The 27,068-nt window shown below is 43.4% G+C and overlaps 1 protein-coding gene across 8 annotated transcripts in view; it reads right to left on the bottom strand.

Moving 5' to 3' along the window:
• LOC133487569 (transcription regulator protein BACH2-like) overlaps window positions 1–27,068 on the bottom strand; it is a 162,812-nt gene that overhangs the window by 97,196 nt on the left and 38,548 nt on the right. The gene's annotated exons all lie outside the window — the stretch shown is intronic.

The following is a 27,068-nucleotide window of genomic DNA, read 5'->3' as shown; positions in this document are numbered from 1 at the left end:
TGAGGTTTATGTTGATGATATCAATTATTCTTACATTGCATTTCTAGATACACTTTTGTTTTTTTATGATTATCACTGTCCAGTAAAAAAAAATAATAAAGGAAATCGTAGAAATAGCCCTGTTCGGTCAAGTGCACTCAAACGTTTGCTTGCCAGAGGCAAACTTAAACTTGACCAAGTAGTCCCAACTTTTATCACTAGATGGTGCTCAGACTGAAACAGTGATTAGGAGTTTGAATACAGTACAATGGAGATGTAAAAACAAAGTTCAAGTTTTTCAAATTTCCCCATCTGATTAGGTCAAAAAAAGAAAGAAATAAATACAAAATAATCATAATCATCATCAAAAAATAGGGCTTGTCAATTTACTATACTTTAGTTGAGCAAGGTACACAAATACTGAGATTTCTAGAAGACAGGACAATAATTATGCTGCAAATAAAGAGTTTGAGCAATCCAAACTTTAATACATTATAAAACAAAAAGAACATACAACTAAATAAGACATTGAATTGTAAAATTAACAAACATTTATGCAACACTACAACTTCGAATCTTTAAGCATTGGCCTTCTTGCTCTTTGGCCACCAATCCACCATTTTTGAACTGCTGCATCAATTGTGTTTCCCTCAAGCTCTCTGAAATTGAAACCCTCTTGTTCCTTCCTCATTAACATAGAGAGTGTTGCAGGTTCCATCCTGGCATGCCAATCCGATTTAATTTTCTTCACGAATGAAAATGATTGTTCACACACGTATTCGGTGGCAAAACATGAATAATTTCTGCAAGCTTGACAATATGATGACATTCATCAACATATTCTATGTAGACTTTGTGGAAAAAATCTTGAAAATTCTTTGAAAACTGCCGCTGGCCAACAAATCCCCACTGCCTCGGTGCAGCATCACAATCATAACCATCATGAAGAAGTGAGACAACTGTTCAATCCCATAATCAGATGGCATATCTTCTGGCCAGTTGATGAGATTGAAGACCTTTGATGCAACGAACACATCAGTCCCGAAGAATCCAAACCTCTCATCAGTATACTGCAGGATCTTATCAATAAGCTTCCTCTTTAACCGAAGAAAATCATCATTTGCATCATTGTGAGGCTTGCTGTAATGTAACTCTATACACCCTTGTACATCATTGGACCTTCCTCAGTCAAAGTCAAATGAATAAATTTCATGCAGTATTTAACAATTAGTGTGCCGCATTGCTTGAATATTCACACTGTATATTGCAAGAGCATCATCAACTTTGTCAAGAGTAGTGTTTCCTGAAACTTCAGTGACAATATGCTGACCTCTTGCAGAATATCCTGGTTTGAAATGCATGAACAGCAAGAAGCTGAAATCCTTCAATTGTCTGCTACTTTTCTTACTCCTGCATGCCATAGTAGCACTTGATGATGCAGCAGCTGCTAAATGGTCAAAATATGACACAACAGATTGAAAGATGCGGAGCAGCATACTTTCCAATGCACGATGTAGATAAGGTGTCCAGCAAGGCCCAAGTTCCGACTTTCAATATCAATTAGTTTGTCTTCTACTACGAGTGTCTGACCTTTCTCTTATGCTGACAGAGGTCTACACTTTTAAAAAAATAGGTGCTATACTCGATCATTTGAGTTTATTTAGCTGTTCATTTGCACACACAGTAATGTTGGTCAGTGGTTGGCTCGAGACTGATGACACTACTTTTAATGCTTCTGAAGTGATTCTGACCCACTTGCCAAAACTTTCCCCACAACTTGATAAGCTCCACTCTTCCCTGCGGCCCTGCTGTTCGAGACAACCATGAGAAGACGCCTACTGGACCCTAAATTAATTAGCAGGTCCCCTCGAAATCTTGGTTTACAGTCATCAAAGAGTCCTTTTCTTCGTTTGAACTGACAGCAGCCAAAAGGTGGGATCCTCTCTCCGGGAGACCAAGCTGGGACAGATCAATGGAATGCAAATACAGCGATTAACTATTTGCTTCATATCCAAAAATGCACGTAAGGCGCCACCCACTGGCCTTAGACCGTACTGCAACCCGTGAACTTCCATTCAGTTTTTAACTGAAGATAAAATGTCGTTTTTTGTATTTCACGAACTCTGTAGAAATATTCCAAATGTATGCCTTGATGTCTGTGTCAGTGTGTCAACTTTACCAGTGCAGCTACAAGACTTTGAGAACTGTTTGTCCTGATTTGAAGCCCCAAATAGCATGAAATGTGATTGAACCATAAACAGTTGATTTGCCAGCAAACAATCATTCTATACGCTTGATCTATGAGTAAAGAGTACAAAGTTGGGAGTATTTTATATTGATATGATTTTTACACCACTTTTGGGTCAAGTTTGTAGACTAAATTCAAGTTGATGGGCGTGGTCTTGTCCGGTCCTCAGTCCTCTTAGACACGCCCCCTGGGTTTTTAACCTCTGACTCCCGCCTCCTCCCTTTCTTTCGTGTCTGGCTCACTTGTTTTTCCTCGGCCGCACCACTGCCCCTCCCCCCTCCTCTTCCTTTTGTTCGGGCATGCGTCTCGGTAACCGCGGGCCTTGAGGATAGAGATCCGGCTCCCTAGCCTACGTGGTTCACCGCTGCTAAGCCTCCAGAACAGTTGCTGGTGAGCTACCAGTTACGTTCCCAGCCAAACATGAGTTCTCTGAACTTGCTAGCTGTTCCCGGAAACAGGCGGGGGGAGAGTCGGTCATATTCTCCCAACGAGGCGTGATGAACAACAATTTTTATTCTCCCGTCTCTTTTGGTTTTTTTTTCGTCTTCAACCAAAGCTGTCTCCGTGCTTCCAGAGACGACTGAGACAGACCATCCCACCGACCAGCTGACCAGCTAGGGTCGTGAGTACCGCACAATAAGCGTTGCTAGGATGTACAATATTAGTGCCTAATAATTTCGGGGAAATTATTAGCTTCACACAAGCTCCAACTTTGTACTCGCTCAACACGGTGCGATATATTCACGCTCAATTTTAGTCCAGCAACACATGGTCCTATCTTCCCTTTTCATTTACCCTTGGTGTTATTTTCTTTCTGTCGTTAGACCCCTCTGTGTGTTTATAGCTCCCTTGTAGATTTCATTAAGTATTCTATAAAATTCCACTCTTTTATTGTGTTGTGTGTGTGTTTTTTGAGCTTAATAAGGAAGCCTCTGTCATCTAGGACTCGTATTTCCTAAATGTAGCAACCTTTAGATTATGAGACTGATAAGAGGTTTTTCGTCACTTATCCCTAAATTTTATACATATAAAAAAGAGACGTGGTGCCCTTTCGAGACAAAATTAGTTTGATTCTGACATTAAACGTCTATCGGACTAAACCGGAAGTGAACACAGACGTTCACCTTCGACAAATTTATTTCTTAAATAATTTTATCCAACGCCAATATACGCTACACTTCATAATAATTTCCTTTTATTATATTTAAGACAAAGGTTTAATTATTTTCTTTACCTTTCTTTTCTCATTTTCTAATTACAGAGATCTACTACAATAAAATAGCAAGTGTAGCATCCATTGCCACTTGTTACATTTCTATCCAAAATCCTTGAAAAAAACAGTCATTCACGAACTATTGACCCTGGTTGATATAATAATATCATAATAATATCTTTAACAAATTTCAACCCGGTTTTCGTCACAAACGTACGGAGACAGCACTTTTGAGAGTAACAAATGCACGCTGACAAAGGTGAACACAGAGGATCTTCGGCTATCCGACAGATTTCGCCTCCAAAATTCCGACCAAATACGCGAGTATGGACACTTGCACCCTTCTCCTTGAGGGGCTTTCCTTGCTAGAGGGATGTGTCTGTCATCTACAGCAAAATAGTTTGGTAACTGTAGATGTGGCGGTCACACCTGATAGCTGGGCTAGTAGCCGACCTACTAGCCCTGTTAGCATTAGCCCCAAGCGGCTAGCTGAACACGACCAGCCTGTTCAGGAGCTAGTCCCATTCCTACTTATTCTACTGGCTAGTTAGTCATAGGTGACTCCATCACTCGTGACATAAAGCTTAAAAACCCAGTCGCTGTAATGTGTATTCCTGGGGCCAGAGCACCCGACATTGAAGCTAGCCTTAGGTAGCTGACCCACATAGGCCTGAACACCAGCGTGGGGCAAACAACAATAGCTACTTGGATATAGTGATACATGTTGCCTCCAATGACACAAGAATGAGGCAATCAGAGATTACAAAGAGGAACATAGCGAATACTTTAATATTCAAATGAATACCCCGTCGGAACCTCTTTGTGTAGCATTTCAGACAATAGCTGATACTTCTGGTTTTGTGCAATTAATAAATGAACCGACCCATAACAACGGTAATACTTTAGCTTTCGTTTCAACCCGGGGCATTATGACCTCAAATGTAATGTATAGTTCCCACTGCTATGCTGACCATTCATAAAATTTGAAGTCTTGACCCTTTGCCATCGTTCTGACCACAACCATAGCTATAGCAGCCGTAATATTAATTCTTTAAATACGACTGCACTTGCTGAGCTACTACCCTCAGCAATTGCCTCAATTCCTTCTTTTGTGGGTCATATTGATAATCTCATAAATGGTTATAATCTGGCTCTGTGTAACGCTCTCGACACCGTAGCACCACTGAGACTTAAAACGCGTCCTATGAAAGGTACTCAGTTCACAGATGAAACCAGAGAACTAAAACAAGCATGTCGGAAGCTTGAGCGCAAATGGTGTGTGACTAAACTTGATGTCTTCTGTCAGGCATGGAGGGAAAGTTTACTGAAGTACAAACAAGCTCTCGTTTCAGCGAAAACTATTTTTCCAAAATAATTTGTCTTAATAAAAATAACCCATCCATCCATCCATCCATTTTCTGAGCCGCTTCTCCTCACTCGGGTCACGGGTGTGCTGGAGCCTATCCCAGCTATCATCGGGCAGGAGGCGGGGTACACCCTGAACTGGTTGGCAGCCAATCGCAGGGCACATACAAACAAACAACCATTCGCACTCACATTCACACCTATGGGCAATTTAGAGTTGTCAATTAACCTACCACGCATGATTTTGGGATGTGGGAGGAAACCGGAGTACCCGGAGAAAACCCAAACAGGCACGCGGAGAACATGAAAACTCCACACAGGCGGGGCCAGGGATTAAACTCCAGTCCTCAGAAATGTGAGGCAGACACTCTAACCAGTCGGTCACAGTGCCGCCTAAAAATAGCCCTAAATACTTATTTCCTACAGTAGCAATGCTAACCCAAAAGCAGCCTACTTGCAACATCTCCTTTTCAGATGATGATTTCATGCAATTTTTTTACAAAAATATTGAGCCAATTCGAAATGAGATGAAGGAAGGCCTCAGCCTGGTTGAATTCTTCCATCACTGAGACTAATATGGGCACCATTGTGGATACCAATCCGGCTATCTTCTCTTATTTTGAGGAAGAATCCCTTGACAGTAGAGATGTCCCAATCCAACTTTTTCTCTTCTGATCTGATACCGGTATCGGTCCGATTCGATATCAGCAACAATCATATATATTTTAATATTTTTAAGTATGGAATGTTAGAAAAGGCTTGTTGAAGTGATGTTACTCAAACAATAGACAAGAGACAAACAGAACAATAATCAGCAACAGTAGATATGAGAAAAACGAACCCAGTTATTAACCAATGGGATACATAAAGTAACTTTAAAAAAAATAAGAATGTACTACAATTTAATAAAATAATTCAAAATTATATGAGGAAATCTTGAAAAATACCTTTTATAAAACCAATAATAAAAACATACACAGTATTTAAATTGCAACATAACCACTGCTTAACTACTTAAACTTAAGATCTGAATTGATTTTTTTTTAAATAGAAATAGATTTTTATTTTTTTACTGTCAGTCTATGGTGGGAACATCATTTTCTTTCTCCACCTCCACATGTAAGGCAATACACTTTTGAACTTCTTGATGCAACTGGAGTTTAGTTTTATTGACAATCGCTGTTCCAGCTGTGCACATCTTGGCCTCTGAGGGGCAGTGTGATATATGCAATTAGATACACACTTGCAGTTGCAAAGAAAGTAGAATTCACGATTGAATATTGTTTTTGTAATAACTTGTTTTTCACAGAGTTAGAAGAACATATGCCAGAGAATATTGTTATATTGCCTGTTTGTATGTGGTTATACAGTGTTTCTAGACCAATATTCATTATATTGAGACATATAAGTGCTGCGAGTTCAATGCTAATTTTTGTTAACTTGTCAAATGTGTTTTTTATTTATTGTGTGTTAGCTTTGAGCTAGTGATTTTTGTGAACAAAAATGAAGAAAGAAACGAAGGCTGTGATTTATGTGAACATTCAATATGTAAATTATTTTGTTATGTGAGTTTAGTTTTACAGTGGAGTGTCAATAAACAACCTTAAGCAAGTAACATTCACTCTTATTCTTTGCTATTATGTTTGCACCTTAGCAACCTGTTGTTGTGATCACGTCGGATTTGCATGCTCTCTGGACACTGCTGGACAAAAGTGCTGGAGTAAGCATGGAATGGACTGCTTGTATTAGAGTGGTAAAGTCAAATCTTTTTAATCCAGTCCGATCCGATCCAATATTCATCTTTTTCCTGACATTGGACTAATTTCCAATCTCAAAGATCGGATTGCGACAGCCCTACTTGACAGACGCACAAAACTCAGTGCGGCAAAACAGACAACGTGCTTGCTCGACCCTCTTCCTGGGAAATTTGTGAAAGAGCTGTTTTTAATCTCAGGACCTTCAATCTTGAATATGAGAAATTTATCAGAATTAGAATCATCTTTATTTGACAAGTATGTCAAAAACACAAGGAACTTATCTATGGTAGTTGGACCTGCTATAGTACGACAACAGACAGCCATTTGACAGAAAATACTTCCTCCATCCATCCATTTTCTGAACCGCATCTCCTCACTAGGGTCGCGAGCGTGCTGGAGCCTATCCCAGCGATCATCGGGCAGGAGGCGGGGTACACCCTGAACTGGTAGCCAGCCAATCGCAGGGCACATATAAACAAATAACCATTCGCACTCACAGTCACACCTACGGGCAATTTAGAGTCCCCAATTAATGCATGTTTTTGGGATGTGGGAGGAAACCAGAGTGCCCGGGGAAAACCCAAGCAGGCACGGGGAGAACATGCAAACTCCACACAGGCATGGCCGGGGATTGAACCCCGGTCCTCAGAACTGTGAGGCTGACCCTCTAACCAGTCAACTACCGTGCCGCCAGAAAATACTTTTGAGACATAAAAACACACTACGGAGAGTCACTGAGCAATGAAAGGTTACCAGTAATGTGGTAATGCACAAACTTTTTTTTTTTGACAATTCTGCAAATGATGCTGAGTCCTTTTGCAATTTAGAGAGTTTGAAATAACTAATAGAGCAATAGTCTGTCAAAGTGACCATTGTGCGAATGGCGGAGAGACTTCAAGAAATTAAGCAGTTTAAAGTGACTAGTAGTGCGATAATCTGGAAAAGTGTCAATTTTTAAAATGGTGCAGATACTTCTCAAGCACATGAGTGGGCGGAATTTGTCAACAACAGATATGCAAAAGTGCAGAGTGGCGAGACGACTACAGTGAGTGCACAAATAACGTATAATTGGCCCGACAGAGATGTGACAACAATCTCAAAGAAAAGCAAAGGTAACTCAATGTGCTTTGCATGATTAAAAGCATTTAAAAACAAAGAAAGAAAAAACAGCTTATAAACATTTAGAAGAAAGAGGGGGGTGGGGGGGGGGAAGTCCAACTAAAACAGCGTACAGTGTAAGAAATATCATTTTAAAGTGGAAATCCTCTAAAAAGCATGAGAAAAAAGAAGAGTTTTTAACCTGGACTTAAAAACATTCACACTTGAGGCTGATGTCACTTGTTGACACACATAACAAGATGGCGCCTACCAGTGTGGTCGCCTCGGTTACGCGCTCTCTAGTATTGTTTTTGTTTTTGTGTTTTTCGTTCGTCTTTGGAGACATTACACGACTCACTTACACAAGGGGAGACTTGCAAACCATCAAGGAGGCTACTCCGGACTTTCTTTCACCAACTTTCGCAAGTCCGCTCAGTTTTTTCCCCGAGTTACTCAGCGCAGCGGCATCCGCGGTTTTCGGCGCATGGAGGCGGAGGTGGCGCCACAGACGTGAGCCGGCATCCAGGTGAAACTCCGCAAGAGAGGATACAGATTGGCGTTCCCGTCAATCCACCTCGCGAATGTATGCTCCCGACCCAACAAAATGGACGAGCTTCATCTTCTGTTAAAGACCAGTAAAGAATTTGGACGTTCCGCCGCCATGTGCTTTACGGAGACCTGGCTTTGCGACGCTGTACCCGGCGGCGCCGTCATGCTTCCGAGTTTTCATCTTCACCGAGCAGATCGTATCACGGAGTTACCGGGGAAAACAAAAGGCGGCGGGATATGCTTCTATATCAACGAAAAATGGTGTACGGACGTCACGGTGCTCAGCACACACTGCAGCCCGCATTTGGAGTCGCTGTTTTTGAACTGTAAGCCATTCTACTCGCCTCATGAGTTCGCATCATTCATTCTCGCTGGCGCCTATATCCCGCCTCAAGCTAACCGCACTGCTAACGCTCGCCAAACAAGTCAACAAAATAAAAAAAAACACCCGGACTCACCCCACATTATTCTCGGGGACTTTAACAAAGCCAAACTCAACCACAAACTCCCTAAATACAAGCAGCACATCGACTGTACGACCAGGGAAAATAACATTTTAGACCACTGCTATACTAAGAAAAAAAAACGCATTCCGTGCTATACCTCGTGCCGCCCTGGGCTCGTCTGATCACACCACAATCACACCTCTGACTTCTGCGTTTACCATCCACAAACAGGATGTGAGACGCATCTTCAAACAACAAAAGATTAAGAAAGCGGCAGGCCCAGACCATGTGTCCCCATCCTGCTTCAAAGTCTGCGCGGACCAGCTTGCGCCAGTCTTCACTCAGATCTTCAATAGATCTCTGGAACTGTGCGAAGTACCATCCTGTTTCAAACACTCCACCATCATTCCAGTCCCCAAGAAACCTCAATCTCGGGTCTAAATGACTACAGGCCTGTCGCCTTGACATCTGTGGTCATGAAGTCCTTTGAACGTCTCGTGCTGGACCACCTCAAGAGCGTCACAGGTCCCCTGCTGGACTCCCTGCAGTTTGCCTACCGAGCGAACACGTCTGCGGATGATGCTGTCAACATAGGACTGCACTTCATCCTTGAACACCTCGACAGTGCAGGGACCTACGCGAGGATCCTGTTCATGGACTTCAGCTCAGCGTTCAACACCATCATCCCTGAACTCCTCTCATCCAAGCTTCTCCAGCTCAGCGTCTCACCTGCCATCTGCCAGTAGATTTACAGCTTTCTGACGGGCAGGACACAGCAGGTGAGGCTGGGAGAGACCACCTCATCCACCCACAGCATCAGCACTGGGGCGCCCCAAGGTTGTGTCCTCTCTCCGCTGCTCTTCTCTCTCTATCTCACAATCGACTGTACCTCAGCGCACCCGGCTGTCAAACTCCTGAAGTTTGCAGATGACACCACTGTCATGGGCCTCATCAAGGACGGTGAAGAGTCTGCATATCAACAGGAAGTGGAGCGGCTGGAGCTGTGGTGCGGCCGACACAATCTGGAGCTGAACTCGCTCAAGACTGTAGAGATGATCGTGGACTTCAGCAGGCATCCTTCGCCACAGCTGCCCCTCATGTTGTCCAGCTGCCTTGTGTCAACCGTCGAGAACTTCAAGTTCCTGGGAATTACAGTCTCTCAGGACCTTAAGTGGGCAACCAACATCAACTCCGTCCTCAAAAAGGCCCAGCAGAGGATGTACTTCCTTCGGCTTCTGAGAAAGCACGGCCTGCCACGGGAGCTGCTGAGGCAGTTCTACACAGCGGTCATCGAATCAGTCCTGTGTTCTTCCATCACAGTCTGGTTTGCTGCTGCTACAAAAAAGGACAAACTCCGACTGCAACGGACAATCAAAACTGCTGAAAGGATTGTCGTTACCCCCCTACCCACCCTTGAGGACTTGCACGCTGCCAGAACTAAGACAAAAGCGTGCAAAATCCTCTCGGACCCTCCGCATCCCGGTCACCAGCTCTTCCAACTCCTTCCCTCAGATAGGCGCTACTGATCAATGCAAACTAGAACAAGCAGACATTCCAACAGCTTCTTCCCTCTTGCGATCAACTTCTTAAACACCTAACCTACAATTCTATTGCAACATGCTGGCAATTTTTTTTGACTTGAGTTCGTTGTCACATTTCTGTGGGGCCAATTATATATTACTCGTGCACTGACTGGAGTAGTCTCGCCACGCTGCTCTATTTGCATATCTGTTGTTGACCAATACTGGCCACTCATGCCAGAGTAGCATCTGCTCCATTTGCACACTGACTGAGGAGTATCTGCAACATTTTAACAATCAACATTGTCCCAGATTATCGCGCTACTCGTCACTTTAAACTGCATACACTCCTTGAAGTCTCGGCGCCCTTTACACAATGGTCATTGCACCGGACTATTGCAATATTAGTCATTCGAACTGCTCTAAGTGCTAGAGGAGTCTGCATCTTTTGCACAATTGTAAAAAAAAAAAAAAAAAAAAAATGTACCGGCATTACCAGATGACTATTAACCCTTTATTGCTCAAAGACTGTTTTTTGTCAATGTCTTTATGTCTCAAACATGTTCTCTGTCAATTGACTGTCTGTTGTCGTACTAGAGCGGCTCCAACTACCGGAGACAAATTCCTTGTGTGTTTTTTGGACATACTTGGTAAATAAAGATGATTCTGATTCTGACAACTTATTCCATTTGTGTGCAGCATAATAGCGAAATGCTGCTTCACCATGTTTGGTTTGGACTCTGTGCTCCACTATTTGAACTTCGTCTGTCGATCTCAGAGCCCTACTGGGTTTATATTCCATAACCATTTCTTTCATGTATTCAGGACCTAAACCATTTAGTGATTTATAGACCAGTAACAGAACTTTCAAATCTATTCTAAAGCTGAATGGGAGCCAGTGCAAAGACTTAAGAATTGGAGTAATATGCTCTGACCCCTTTGTTCTGGTCAGAACCCCAGCTGCAGCATTCTCAATACGTTCCAGCTGTTAAATGCTCTTTTTGGGGAGTCCAGTCAGAAGACCATTTCAATAGTCAAGTCTACTTGAGATAAAAGCATGGATGAGCTTCTCCTGGTCTGCTTGACACATGCAAGCCTTCACTCTGGATATCCTCTTCAGATGGTAGAAGGCAGTTTTAATAATTAATTGATATGACTGTTGAATGTCAGGTCGGAATCTATCAGTACACCAATGTTTCAGACTTGGACTTTGGTTTTTAAAAAGAGTGACTCCAGGTATTTACTAGCAGCAATCCTCTATTCTTTATTGCTCAAAACAATTATCTCAGTTTTGTTGTTGTTTAATTGAAGAAAATTTGGCTCATCCAGTTATTTATCTGTTTTAGACAGTGACACAACACCTCAATTGAACTGTCGTCATCTGGAGACACTGCTAGATATAACTGTGTGTCATCTGCATAGCAATGATATTCAAAATTAAAGTTCTATATTATGATCTACCTTATCAAACGCCGCACTGAGATCGAACAAGACCAGAATTGACACCTTTCCAGAGTCAGTATTCAACCTTATATCATTTAGCACTTGATAAGAGCAGATTCTGTACTGTGATGAGTTAGAAACCCTGTTCGAAATTTGTCAAAAAGTCAATTTAAGTTCAAGAAATTGCTGAGTTGATTAAAAATAACTATTTCTCAACAATCTTGGCTATGAAAGGGAGATTTGAGATGGGTCTATAGCTTTAACATGGAAGCGTCCAGGGTTCTATTTTTTAGAAAAGGCTGAATGGCAGCTACTTTAAGAGCTTTAGGAAACTCACCTGACTGAAGTGAGCAATTGATTATTTGCTGCAAATCAGCTAGCGCAGACTTCACAATAGCTTTGAAAAAATCAGATGGTATTGAGTCAAGACAGCTCATTAATGGTTTCAGTTGTTGAACCGTTTTCTCGACAGTTTTTTGGTGAACTATCAAATTCTGACATGGTAATAGAGTTTTCCGGGGTAGCTTCAGATCTAGTAACATTTTATCATTTTGCTGATTAGTGGTGATATTTTACCTGATGGATTGTATTATTTTTCACAAAAATAACAAGCAAATTCATTGCATTTATCTACTGTTAAGAGTTCTGGAGCTATCTGATTCGCGGGGTTGTGAGCTTGTCAACCACACCAAACAGAGTGCGAGTATTGTTCTTACTGATGATTTCAGAAAAGTGTTGCTGTCTAGTCCTGACTCACCCTTGGTTAGAATTACAAAGACTTTGTCTTTAGAGGTCATAGTCAATTTTGAGTTTAGTTTTTCTCCACTTTGATTTAGAGGTCTTTACCATCATTGTGCTCCTCCATAGAGTTCTAGGTCACCTCAAGAGAAAAGTAGCAGCATGTTACAATGGAATTGTAAGTTAACTGTTTAAAAAGTTAATGGCAAGAGGGAAGAAGCTGTTGGAATGTCTGCTAGTTTTAGTTTGCATTTTTTGATAGCATCTACCTGAGGGAAGGAGCTGGAAGAGGTGGTGACCGGGAAGTGGAGGGTCCGAGAGGATTTTGCATGCTCTTGTCTTAGTTCTGGCAGCATGCAAGTCCTCAAGGGTGGGTAGTGGGGTACTGACAATTTTTTTCTGCAGTTTTGATTGTCCGTTGCAGTTGGAGTTTGTCCTTTTTTTGACGGAGTTTGTCCTTTTTTTGACAGATGAACACAGGACTGATTCGATGACCGCTGTGTAGAACTGCCTCAACAGCTCCCGTGGCAGTCCGTGCTTCCTCAGAAGCCGCAGGAAGTACATCCTCTGCTGGCCCTTTTTGAGGATGGAGATGATGTTGGTCTCCCACATCAGGTCCTGAGATACTATAATTCCCATGAACTTGAAGGTCTCGACGGTTGACACAGGGCAGTTGGACAGCGTGAGGGGCAGCTGTGGCGACGGATGCCTCCTGAAATCCACGATCATCTCTACACTCTCGAGCGTGTTCAGCTCCAGGTTGTGTTGGCCTCATCACAGCTCCAGTCGCTCCACTTCCTGTCAATATGCAGACTCGTTACCGTCTTTGATGATGCCGATGCCTCTGGTGTCGTCGGCAAACTCCAGGAGTTTGACAGCTGGGTGCATTGAGGTGCAGTCGTTCGTGTAGAGAGAGAAGAGTAGCTGAGAGAGGACAAGCCCTTGGGGTACCCCGGTGCTGGTGGTGCGTGTGGATGAGGTGGTGTCCCCCCCAACCTCACCTCCTGTGTCCTGCCCATCAGGAAGGTGCAAATCCACTTGCAGATGGCAGGCGAGACGCTGAGCTGGAGAAGCTTGGAGAAGAGGAGTTCGGGGATGATGGTGTTGAATGCAGAGCTGAAGTCCATGAACAGGATCCTCGTGTAGGTCCCTATGCCGTGTAGGTGTTCTAGGATGAATTGCAGTCCCATGTTGACTGCGTCATCCGCAGACCTGATTGCTTGGTAGGCAAAGTGCAGGGGTTCCAGCAGGGTACCTGTGACACTCTTGAGATGGTCCAGCACGAGGCGTTCAAAAGACTTCATGACCACAGATGTCAGGGCGACAGGCCTGTAGTCATTCAGGCCCGAGATTGCAGGTTTCTTGGGGACTGGGATGATGGTGGAGCGTTTGAAATAGGATGGAACCTCACAGAGTTCCACAGATCTACTGAAGAGCTGCGTGAAGACTGGAGCGAGCTGGTCCACCCAGACTTTGAGACAGGATGGGGACACAAGGTCTGGGCCTGCCGCTTTGTTGATCTTTTGTTGTTTGAAGATACATCTCACAATCCTGTTTGTGGTGCTCAGTGTTGCGGCTGAGTGGGTGTGGAGTGTGAAAGAGTCCTTTTCAAATCTGCAGTTGAAGGTGTCCAAGTCGTCAGCTAGTTCTTTATTGGTCTGTGCTTGGGGGGGAGTGTCACTTGTAATTGGTTAGCGATTGTAATCCACGCCAGACAGGTTTACAGTCGTTAGGGGTAAACTGTTTTTCTGGCTTGCATAATTTCTCTTTGCGATGTTAATTTCTTTAGTCAGCTGGTTACTAGCACAATTATACAGGGCTCTATCCCCACTTCGATAGGCGTCCTCTTTAGCCTGGCGAAGTTGCTTAAGTTTAGCAGTGAACCACGGCTTGTTGTTATTAAATGTGAGAAATGACTTTGTTGGCAAAGACATCTCTTCACAGAAACTGATATAGAATGTAACAGTGTCCGTATATTCATCCAGGCTGCCAGTTGAAGTTTCAAAGATACTCCAGTCTGTGCAGTCAAAACAGCTTTGAAGTTCTATTTTGCTTCATTGGTCCACTTTGTCACTGTTTTCACCATAGGCTTCGCACATTTAAGTTTTTCCCTGTATGATGATATGAAGTGAATTAAGCAGTGATCAGACAAGCCCAGAGCTGCACGAGGTATAGCACACTATGCATTATTTAGCGTTGTATTACAGTGGTCTAAAATGTTATTTTCCCTGGGAGGACAGTCGATATGCTGCTTGTATTTAGGGAGTTTGTGGTTGAGTTTAGCTTTGTTAACACCAAAGACATGAAAAAGGTAACCCAAAAAAAAAATAAACATTGTCGGGTGGTCTGGGGGGATCCCCTTGGCCCCCGCAGAGATTTTATGGATTTTAACAGAAATTAAGCAATCTGGAAGACTTTGAAGAGTACAATCAGGCAAAATAAAAAAAAATTCTTCACGCAAAAAACATTGATTTACACCGCTCAGATACATGTTGATGAACAAATGTAAGATTAAAATTTAATTTGCCTCATTTCTTTGCTTTTTTTGGTTTGGCCTCAAACTTGAGCCAGGCCCATGTCCACCTGCACCTGATGCCTGCTTCAAGCTGTGCCACATGAATAGCAGCCTCCTCTTTAAGCACTCTCATTCAGGGATATAATTGACTAAAATCAGTCTTTTTCACTTAATTTTTCACTATTATCATCTTTAAAGGCCAATCCCAAATAAAATATTAAGTACAGTATTTTTCAGTTTTTATTGGCCATTTCTGAATTTGAAGTTAGTTCATTCTGTGTTGTAACATAATCCCTAACATTTCTCCGTCGCTTAATACATTTAACATTAACATCCGTAAATTAAACCAAAAAAAAAATAAACATTGTCGGGTGGTCTGGGGGGATCCCCTTGGCCCCCGCAGAGATTTTATGGATTTTAACAGAAATTAAGCAATCTGGAAGACTTTGAAGAGTACAATCAGGCAAAATAAAAAAAAATTCTTCACGCAAAAAACATTGATTTACACCGCTCAGATACATGTTGATGAACAAATGTAAGATTAAAATTTAATTTGCCTCATTTCTTTGCTTTTTTTGGTTTGGCCTCAAACTTGAGCCAGGCCCATGTCCACCTGCACCTGATGCCTGCTTCAAGCTGTGCCACATGAATAGCAGCCTCCTCTTTAAGCACTCTCATTCAGGGATATAATTGACTAAAATCAGTCTTTTTCACTTAATTTTTCACTATTATCATCTTTAAAGGCCAATCCCAAATAAAATATTAAGTACAGTATTTTTCAGTTTTTATTGGCCATTTCTGAATTTGAAGTTAGTTCATTCTGTGTTGTAACATAATCCCTAACATTTCTCCGTCGCTTAATACATTTAACATTAACATCCGTAAATTAATTACTGTAGATAATTATAAGACAAGATGTACTAGCGGATCAGCTCTTGTCACCAATGTTACGTGTGCGTCGCAGTTCCACTGCAACCAGAACCAGGGCCACAACCCGCACCACCGCAACGCAAAAATACAAAAGACCAGTGCAACAAATACGACACCGTCTGATCTGATGAGCAAAAATGTTGCTTAAATGTAAAGTATCAATAGAGGATGTCCGCTCCAGAGGTGGGTAGCGTACCCAAATATTGTACTCAATTAAGAGTACTGTTACTTGACAATAATGTGACTCCAGTAAAAGTAAAAAGTAGTCCTCCAAAAAATTACTTGAGTAAGAGTAAAAAGTACACATTGATATAATTACTCAAGTACTGAGTAAACATTGAGTAACTAATTATTTTTTTTAACCACAGCATCAACATCAATAAAAAAAAAATATATAATGTGAATGTGCAAATTCTGATGTAACTGTGCATGTGTGTGCGTGTGTGTGTGTGTGTGTGTGTGTGTGTGTGTGTGTGTGTGTGTATGCATAGCCAAAACTACAACCCCAATTCCAATGAAGTTGGGATGTTGTGTTAACCATAAATAAAAACAGAATACAATGATTTGCAAATCAGGTTCAACCTATATTTAATTGAATACACTACAAAGACAAGATATTTAATGTTCAAACTGATAAACTTGAATGTTTTTAGCAAATAATCATTAACTTAGAATTTTATGGCTGCAACACATCCCAAAAAAGCTGGGATGGTGGCAAAAAAGACTGAGAAAGTGGAGGAATGCTCATTAAACACCTGTTTGGAACATCCCACAGGAACAGGCTAATTAGGAACAGGTGGGTGCCATGATTGTGTATAAAAGGGGCTTCCCTGGATTGCTCAGTCATTCACAACCACAGATGGGGCAAGGGTCACCTCTTTGTGAACAAGTGCGTGAGAAAATAGTCGAACAGTTTAAGGATAATGTTCCTCAATGTACAATTGCAAGGAATTTATGGATTTCATCATCTACGGTCCATAATATCACCAAAAGATTCAGATAATCAGGAGAAATCACTGCAGATCACTGTGATGGTATGGGGCTGTGTTAGTGCCAACGGCATGGGCAACTTACACATCTGTGAAGGCAACATTAATGCTGAAAGGTACATACAGGTTTTGGAGAAACATATGCTGCCATCCAAGCAATGTCTTTTTCATGGACGCCCCTGCTTATTTCAGCAAGACAATGACAAACCACATTCTCCACGTGTTACAACTGCGTGGCATCGTAGTAAAAGAGTGCAGGTACTCGAATGGCCTGCCTGCAGTCCAGACCTGTCTCCCATTGAAAATGTTGTTAAAAGAAAAGGTGACGGTCATGTGACTTTCTTTGATTGGTGAACTACACTACACTAGCGCTTAAATTGGATTGGAGCAAACAGCGCCCAATACGGAAGTCAAAGTCGTAGTCTCGCGCGCTAAATAGTTGATAAATAAGCAATTGATATATAAAAGTAGCGAGCGACATTTAGATAATTGTAACGGAGTACGTAAGATAAGTAGATAAGTAAGTCGGAGAAAAAACTGAGCGGATTTGTTGAAGTTGGTGAAAGAAATTCCGGGGTAGACTCCCTAATGTTTAGCCAATTTTCCCTTGTGTAAGTGAGTCGCGTAATGTCTCCAAAGATGAACAAAAAACACAAAAACATAATATAATAATAAATAAATAAATAATACTCGAGAGCACGTAACCGAGGCAACCACACGGTTAGGGGCCAACTTGGATCATTGGATCATCATCCAAATAACTTGAAACAATTTATTGCCCTTCTTGAATGTAGCTGCGACCAAAGAAAATTATCTTCGTCTTAAATCTGACAAAACTGAAGTTCTTCTAATTTGTCACTGCTGTTACTAGGTTTATTGGCCCACTTCCCAAAAATATTAAATCCACTGGTAAGAATCTCGGTATCATCTTTGACCAGTACATGACATTTGATCATGATGTCTCCAAACTTGTCCAGTGCTGCTTTCTTCAGTTATGAAATACTGCTAGAATAAGAATTACAATTTTGCTCCCTTCGGCACTTTTAAGCACCCTGTATTTAAGTCACATCAGTGGTGAGAAAGTTTTTCTACGCGAACTAGTAAAAAAAAGTTCAGTTCACCGTTCTAAAAATTTAGTTGAGCCATGGTTCATTCAAAATTTTGAACAAATTTCACCGCTCCAAAAGTGAACTCGTTCAGAATGTTGCTGACGGCTTATTACCCTAAAAATACTGGCATTTCATTTCCCCGATGTTGCCACCCATTCAGTCCACACTAGCAGCCAGCTGCAGCTTTCAATCTCAAAAACATGAAAACAAACTTGTTGCTTGAATGGTCTTTTTTAAAAGGAGGAATTTTAAAAAAAAATAAAAATAAATTTACATGGGGCTTTTGTCCTGAATATGCAAAAAAAACCATGCAACACAGTATGAACAAGGACATTGATAACTTTCCTTGCAGCTCTGGATGACTATATTAACAAAATATTGATCTGCGCTCAGTGGCATGGTGGCGGACTGGTAAGCACACCTGCCTCAGAGTTCTGATGACCAGGGGTTCAAATCCCGGCCTCGCCTGTGTGGAGTTTGCATGTTCTCCCTGTGCCTGCGTGAGTTTTCTCCGGGTACTCCAGTTTCCTCTCACATCCCAAAAACATGCGTGGTGAGGTTGATTGAAGACTCTAAATTGCCCGTAGATGTAAATGTGTGTGCGAATGGTTGTTTGTTTATATGTGCCCTGCGATTGGCTGGCGACCAGTTCACGGTGTACCCCGCCTCTCACGCGAAGATAGCTGGGATAGGCCCCAGCATGCCCGTTTCCGGACAAAGGGACGAAAAAACCTATATGTCTCGTAATCTGAAGGTTGCTACAGGAATTAGATAAGAGTTCTTGATAACCAGAGGTCTTTTGTTGAGGCCAAACACACAACTGATGATGCAGGTAGTGGATTTTTGTAGAAAATTTAATGAAATTTAACAGGGGAATCTAAAGGGGGAACAATGCAGGGAAAAGCAAAACAAAGGACAGACGAACATTGGTAAAGGAGATTGAACTTGTGCTGTGAGGGTGGGAAGAGCCTGCGAGGTGACAATGCATAGAGCTGGGGGTTCCTATTCTCGTTAATTTAAACCCAAGTATGCACCAATCTGTACTTTACTAGACCACAAGTTGGACTTACGTTGCGTGGAACACAATTTAGGCAGGCTGGTTGATCTTCCAAATGTTTGGCTGGTCCAGTCCATACAAGCTACAGGTGGAGTTGATGGGAAAAGGAGAGAGGAAAAAAAAGAAAAAAACAAGAAAAAGAGTCCCAAGTGCAGGGCGGCCGGAGCTGGAATTCCCGAGGTTGTGTCTCAATGGTACTAAGGCTACAAGCATCACCGGTGGAGGTGCTGCGGATACATGTTATGTTTTTGGTTTGCGGCAGAGTAGCGCGTTCGGTTGCACTGGTGTCTTGGTAGGGCATCTGCGTTGGCGGACATGGTGTAGTCCTTGGCGTAGCAAGGATGCTGTCACAGAGGTTGGACCTGCTTGACCGGTCCGGTGTCAGTGTGTTGACTATCCTCCCTTTCGTGCCTGGTGCATAGTGGACGGATGCTTGTGTGATCCCCTTTCGCTACGTGGGGCCACGAGCGGCTGAGAAGTGAGCTCCATGGAGGCATAATGACAAAAGCCCACAATAATGCCACACAGGTGGCACGAAACCGAGGAGAAACCAAAGTCAAGCTTCCGCGGCGCGCAGGAAGGAAGAAGTGAAAGAGTGGCGGCCAAGGCGAGCCACAGAAAGATCAAACGAAAAGCAGGCAACTTCGACATCATGAATGACGCAGAAGAGAAGAGAAAGGCTGGGAATCAGCACAGAAGCCGTTCATCACCAGTGTTTACTGCAGGTGCAATAGAAGAGCCTGGTCCAAGGCGTTGCCTGAGGGAGCAAAGGGTGGGCAAGGTGGGCAGGGTGGGCAAGATGGCACTGACGTGCACTTTGCAAGGTTCAGAGAAGAAGTGCACTGGAAGTCCAAGGTCTTTGAGAAGAGACACAACCCACATGTCCTGTGCTGTTGAAGCCATGCATGTGTGAAAGTCACGAAAGAAGCAGCGGGCCAGTTACATAGAGAAGTCCCAATGAAGCTCAGCGTGATGGCTGAATATGCGGTCCATTGATAAGGGACAGAGTCCGCAAAATGCGTTTCAAAGGGTGCAACTTTACTATTTATTAAGGGGTCGAGTGGGCTCAAATGGTCGAGGGAAGGTCCTGTGTCACAAGAGCGACCGCTGGTGGACCTATTTGGCATCACATGCGTGGTCCCCCCTTTTGTAAGATCGTCAAATGGTCGCGGTTGTTTTAAAGGAGTGCGGAACATGTGCAAGACAGTTCGGCTGCAGTCTAGTGAGTCTTCAGAGAATGAAGCGCCATGTTTGATCAGCACGTCCCTCAAATGCTGTCGTTCGGAACTCAGGGCGTCAGCATCCGCCAGGGCCTGCTGTACATGAGTTTCAAAGTCGGGATAAGGGGGCGGGCGACTATTACACGGTGTTACCGGCGTTGGCGGGGGATTTGCAAGGAATTTGAGGGAGTGGGCGTAGTCGCGGGAGCAGCGCAAGCCGCGCTTTCGGGTGTGGGTGGGATTGTATTGAGTGTATGGATCATCAGGTGTTAGTCTGCAGCCAGGTCCACTCTGATGATGTCATCACACTCAGTAGGTCCCACTTGAATGAGAGCAATGTGTCGTGAAGGAACAGTGAGTTGTACTCCACCAGAGCTAGGAAATGGAGAGGTCTAGTGGGAGGTGACAAATCACGGGGACTGTGAGGTTGAAGTTGTGGAATTCGAAGCAGATCAAGAGGCCAAGCCTAGTAGATCTGGGGATGTGGATGTTGCTTCGAGTGTGGTTGTGAATTAGCAGCATGGTGGTCCGGGTAGCGTCTAGGAGGGGTGCGGCATGCAGCGACAAACCCACGTCGTTAAACTCTGGCAAAGGCTGAAAGAACGCATGTAGACCGGTTACTGATTGGTTAGCGTGCGACTAGTCGAATAGGGAAGTTAACAGTCAACGCTTTTACTATAACTTCGTCTTCGCTCAAAACTTCGCAAGCGTCGGGGACGTTTGTCCCGATTTAAGGTTTAACGGTTGAAAAACACAGTTTGCGGAATCGGTATTAGCGCGCGACCACAAAACATTTTTAATGGTGTCAACTTGAATGGCCAGTCGGACAAGTACTTCCGCGTAAGTAAGTAAGTAAGTTTTATGCGGCAAATTGGGGACTACTAGGAAGCAGTGAGTTAGCGAGCGATGGTTCCATTGCATGTTCAGGGCGCACACACCCACTGCAGTGACGGCAGACGGCGGCACGGTATTAATGGGAAAGCAAAAGGTTTCCAGCGTTAATTGAAGGTCAGGATGCTTAAGTCGTAGAGTGTCAAATTGCCGATTTGTCTGCCCACAAGGCCAGGATGACGTCGTCTGTCGGGCAGTCATGCAAATTAATCCACCAGCAACATTGGGGCAGTAGCGCTCTTCGTGCGGTGGTTGGACAAGATGGCAGAGAAACGTGTCGAGTTCTCTAAGTCGGTTCAGCGGTGGTGAGGTGACAATAGGGGACTCGGCGGTGTCATCAATGGGGGTGTCATCACTTGAAGGAGTGCAGTCTGACAGGTCACAGTCCTCTGAGTGGTCCAACACCACGCACCGGTCTCAGGACAGTTCCCGAGTTGGGGCTGGTAACGCCTGTTCCACGTCCGCCCACAGCTGAAGATTTTTGCAATCAATTAGTGGCTCGAAGCGGCAGAGCAGGTCTTGGCCGATGAGCAGGTGGACAGATTCAATTGGAGACACATAGACCGGCTGGACTAACGTCATGGGGCCAATTGTCCAGTGAAGCATAGTTAAGGTGTTTAGCTCGATGTTAGTCACTGAAAATGTGCGGACAGTTAGTGTGCAGCGTTGCAGTTGAAGGTCACGGCCACTGGCTTGTAGCAATGTCAGAAGTTGATTGACCATAGTGTGGGACATAACAGTGATGTCTGCCGCGGGGTCAATCAGAGCTTCGCGGACAAGTTCATGCTCGAGTGTAATGGTTAAATAGAACTTCAGAGAAGTACCTTTAGCGGTTAGTTCACCCAAAAGCTGTCGGAATGGCAGAACATTATTCAGTAGAGTAATGCCACATGAGTCAGGGGTCTCGCCTTTGTCTCGTCGGACGATTAGGATGGCACGAGAGGGGTCTAGGGGTTGGTCGTCACAAAGTGGTCCAATAAGGTTATGGCGACGTGTGGTCGTCGTGGAGTCGACCGGGGTCACAGAGGCACTTGGTAGGTCATTAGGATAACAACGTTAGACGGGTCAGGTTTAGCCTGGTCATTGCGTGTACCCTGTTTCGGCATGTAAGTTTGGCCCGAATGAGAGTTACGGTCATTCAATGATTTTGATTTATCATTGGATTGTCGTTGTTGGTTACAAGGACCATTGTTGTACGCGGGCCGAGATTGGTTGTTTGGATTAAACGACTTCTTTTGATTGTCGGGTTTAACATTACCAGAAAGTTGTGTGTCAGTCACACGTGTGTTGCACGTAGCGCCCTCTAATTCCATCTGCGGTGATTCGTTTGTGAAGAAAACGCCTGAGTCTTGTGCTTTAGAGGGACGGTGTTTTTGTTTAGCGAAACCTTTGGCAGCCAGTTCACGCAGTTGGGCACTGGACAGTGTGCGCGGGCATGCTGCCATGACAAGCTGGTGGCTGGTGTTTGGATGTAGGTTTTTGACAAAGTGTTTTGACATTTTTGTCCGCTTCCATATTCGGTTCGTTTAAATTTACGAAGTATGCTTTACACAAGCGGCAGTAATAAGCTTGTGGTGTCTCATGTCTCTTTAACTGTGCGGGCTGCAGACAAGCCGGTTGCGGTTGAGTTGGGACACCAAGTTCAGCACCATGCAACCAAGCGTTCGAGCGAGATTTTTATCTTTTAACGTTTTGTGCTCTGCGTCACTCATACATTGTGCGATGTTGTCATTGAGGACTTCAAGACCAGCATTTTTGACAGACTCTGCATAGCCCGGGACAAGGTCCCTAGTTAAGTTACTGACGAGCTCTTCCAGTTTGTCAAGATTGTCGTATTGATTGGGACTTTCTGAAAGTCCTGCCATGATTGCATTACGCGTGCAGTAGCTGTACGCAGTACGCAACTGAATTGTTTGTAACATAAACTCGTTTAAGCGGTGCGTCTATCTTGGAAAAGAGGCACAATATAAGCAGTGTAATTAATTGTTAAACAATTAAATGGCGTTCGCAAATTATGGTGTGAGGGTTTATCAAGTAACTTTAAAGGTGTTTGAGAAGGTACGTAGTAGAAAGAGTGATCGAACAGAGGAAAAGTGTTGACGGTGTCAAGTTATGCGCACAAAATGTATTTGATCAAATTAAAACTACTGCGGCGGCATGGTGGACGACTGGTTAGAGCGTCTGCCTCACAGTTCTGAGGACCAGGGTTCAGTCCCCGGCCCCGCCTGGGTGGAGTTTGCATGTTCTCCCCGTGCCTGTGTGGGTTTTCTCTCGGCACTACGGATTCCTCCCACATCCCAAAAACATGCATGGTAGGTTAATTGACGACTCTAAATTGCCCGTAGGTGTGAATGTGAGTGCGAATGGTTTTTTGTTTGTATGTGCCCTGCGATTGGCTGGCAACCAGTTCAGGGTGTACCCCGCCTCATGCCCAATGATAGCTGGGATAGGCTCCAGCACACCCGCGACCCTTGTGAGGAGAAGCGGCTCAGAAAATGGATGGATGGATGGATAAAACTACTGCGTGAGTGTTGGCAATTTAATCGTTGATTTAAAATAGTATCGAAGGGCACTTAGGTGGAGTGAAACGAATCAGCTTGTTAACTAAATTTTAAACTAACTTAACCAATTAATTTATTTAGCTTTGATAAATAAATAAAATTTAGTTATGATTCAGTTAAACAAATTGATTTGACTGTGTGTGATGGCTATCACTGGAAGTCGATTCAATTTGTGAAAGCAATTTAAGACTTAGCTAATACAAATAATTTTTATTTAACTTTGGTAAAAGTTAAATGTACTTATAACAAGGCTTGTGAATTAATTAATTGCTTGTTGTGTCAGTTTAACTCAGAGTTTGACTGACACACAACAGGGATTCTCGGTGTAACACCCCTTTAATGGCGACCAGTGACTTCCCAAATCTCCTATTTACGAAGCGACGCTCAGAATAAAATTCCCCAAAACCACAACGGGCATATAACTAGTCTGGTCAGCTACTCCAGAAGCTATAAGAAGGAAGAAAGGTAACGCACAAACCCCTAGAATTCATGACCCGTTTTGCAACCCTCAAAAACCTTTTTAACAAGAATTTACATCGGAAATCTTCCCACAGTTCCAAACATGCAGTGCACAAAACACGGATATCCAATTAAAATTTACAATTCTACAAATTCGCTCCAGTTTCACTAGAGGGCTAATCTTAAATTTCCCCACGCTCACAAGTGCTCGGAACTCTGCATTGTCATGGTAACGAAGTGACACTCACGCACGTCCAAGATGGCTACTACACTACCTATATTTATTGCAAAATATCATGAATTTTGTGTGTTTTGGTTGGACAAAACTTGGTATCGCCTCACAGTGGCCTGCACCACTATGTAGCGTATATTGGTTTGGATAAAAACTTAATTAAGTTAGGAGAAAAGAATAAGCCAAAAGCGACCCCTATGTTACTTCCGGTTTAGTGTGATTTTAAGTTTAAGCGTTAAAATTAAAAATGTTTATCACACAAAAGGGGCACCACATCTCTTTTTAGATGTGTAAAACTTCACGACAAAGTGACGAAAACCCTCTTTGTCTCGTAATCTGAAGGTTGCTACAGGAATAAAATAAGAGTTTTTGAAAACCAGAGGTCTTTTGTCGAACCCAAACACACAACTGATGATACAGGTGGTGGATTTTTATAGAAAATTTAATGAAATCTAACAGGGGTATCAACAGGGGAACAATGCAGTGAAAAGCAAAACAAAGGACAGACGAACATTGGTAAAGGAGATTGAACTTGTGCTCTGATGGTGGGAAGAGCCTGCGCGGTAATTATGCATAAAGCTGAGGGTTCCTGTTCTCATTAATTTAAACCCAAATATGCACCAATCTGTACTTTAGTAGACCGCAAGTTGGACTTATGTTGCGTGGAACACAATTTAGGCAGGCTGGTCGACCTTCCGAATGTTTGGCCGGTCCGGGGAAACAGGTGGAGTTGACGGGAAAAGGAGGAAGAAAAAAAAGATAAAACAAGAAAAATCGTTCCGAGTCCAGGGCGGCCGGAGACCCAGGGGTGGCGCTAGTCGCAAGACACTCAGAGCAGACCTGTGCCACCCATTCCCCTTCCAACGGAGCTTGCCCGTGAGCTGCCCAGGCACTCACAAGGGTAGCTCAGGGCGCTGGCAGCGTGCCCTATGGCGGGAAAAAAGGTCGGATGTGTCCTCGCCACCTCGTGGTGAGAGGTGGGGCTTCCTGGCTGAGCCAGTCTTCGGCAAAGGGGGCCGGCCCAGCTGAAAGGGGGTGGTTTCTCTGGGAGGGTTTATGCAAAGTTCTTAAAATATCATACAACATTAAAATCCGGTGAAGATTATGATTAGTTCCTCCTGAGTTGCAGTAGCCCTCCACCGCCTGTGGGTGTCGCTCGTGCTCCATCCATTGTCCCAGACAAAAGGAACACATGACCCTTTTAAACTTTTATCTTGGCATGCGGGACCAGATTTTCAAGCTTTTTGGTTCAGTATCTTGAGCCCTGCACACAGGGGGGGTCTTCTGATGACTGGGAGTTCAGGTTTCTGGGGTAGCTGCTAATTGATTTAAAGTCCAGGTGAGGCGTCAGCATTCCTAGTCTCCACTTTGATGAGCTCCTTCGGACTGGCTGGTAATTCATTTAGCATCCGTGTGAGATAAACCAGGCATCCCCGTGACCATCTGTCTCGGGCGGGGGAGCGGAGAAAGGGATGCAGTCCCGGTCCGAGGTTGGGGGTCATGGTGCCATTGGCGAGAGGATGTCCGTTACACTCTATTACAAAACAACATTTTCACTCCCATTTACGCAGTGTCCCTGAACACACCTCACGCAAACACCAACTGCTATGTGGGTTAGTATGGTGGCAGCAGCTGCACTGAATTGGTTGTCAAATACGGTGTTTATGATAAACGAAGACGGCTGAACCCCGGCACACATCGGCGGAGAGAAAGGTCCGTGTTACAACCTTAGACGTCATGGGTGCTCACGTTGCATTTCACTATAAAATGCTACCACACCTTCGATATTATTCATCTTTGCTCTTTTCTTATCAATTCAGTTTTGCCTTTCCCGCACGAGCAATCAAGCTTCGCTTAACTTCCACCTTTTCTGCGATAACGTAATCGCGTTGTCACGTCCGTCGAGCACAGCGAACAATCTGTGATTCACAGTTTTGCTTTTCAATTTGTCTTATGAGGCGCAAAATGCTAATTTTGACTTGCCAATATTGATGCGAGACCGCTTAATTCGAGGCTTGCTGTACTTATTGTTTTGATGATTTTATTGCAGTTTGATTTTCCCTTGCTGTCATGTCTGCATTCTTGTCTACTTTGTCTAGACGCTTGTCTTTTTTAACTTGTCTCAAATTTGCATATTAGTTATGAATTTGTGAAGTGCTATATAAATAAAACCTTACTTACTGTTCTTACTTTCGTAATATGGTATATTGTCCTGAAAAGCGCTATGGAGACATAAACTAATATAACCTTCCCCTTCTAGCAATACCTAGCAATTGTCAGATACTCAGGAATCAGTGTAAATAACGATAAAACCTGAGTCTATTCTGTCATTTAGATTTTAAGAACTACATACTAATCTATGGTAACTATTGAATTTAAGGTAAACTATGTAGTTTGCTGTCTGGATAATTACTGTGTTTTTTTCAGTTACTGATCCAATTGTTTCTGGATCAGTAACTTAGGAGATCTACCAGTTCTCAAAAAGCAGATGAGCATCTCGCCAAGTAATCCCATTTTAAACTTTTTATTTATTTTTTATTTGAAACTTCAACCCATTGGTTGATTTGGTTTTCTCAAACCTCCCAACCCACCACCCTATTTGCAGTTAAAGTGACCATGTTCCACTTTTCTATGAAGGCCTTTTACAAGGCTTTTAAGTGAGACCCTGCTCCTGGATGATCAAAACGTCTTTGAAGGGGTTGAGGTTAGGGCTCTGGGCAGGCCAGTATATTACTGTAACACCAAACTT

Source organism: Phyllopteryx taeniolatus, chromosome 13 (genome assembly GCF_024500385.1).
Source record: "Phyllopteryx taeniolatus isolate TA_2022b chromosome 13, UOR_Ptae_1.2, whole genome shotgun sequence".
In the NCBI taxonomy this organism is placed as follows: domain Eukaryota; kingdom Metazoa; phylum Chordata; class Actinopteri; order Syngnathiformes; family Syngnathidae; genus Phyllopteryx; species Phyllopteryx taeniolatus.
The sequence above is the reverse complement of the archived record's forward strand: the minus strand, read 5'-3'. Positions and strand labels throughout refer to the sequence as shown.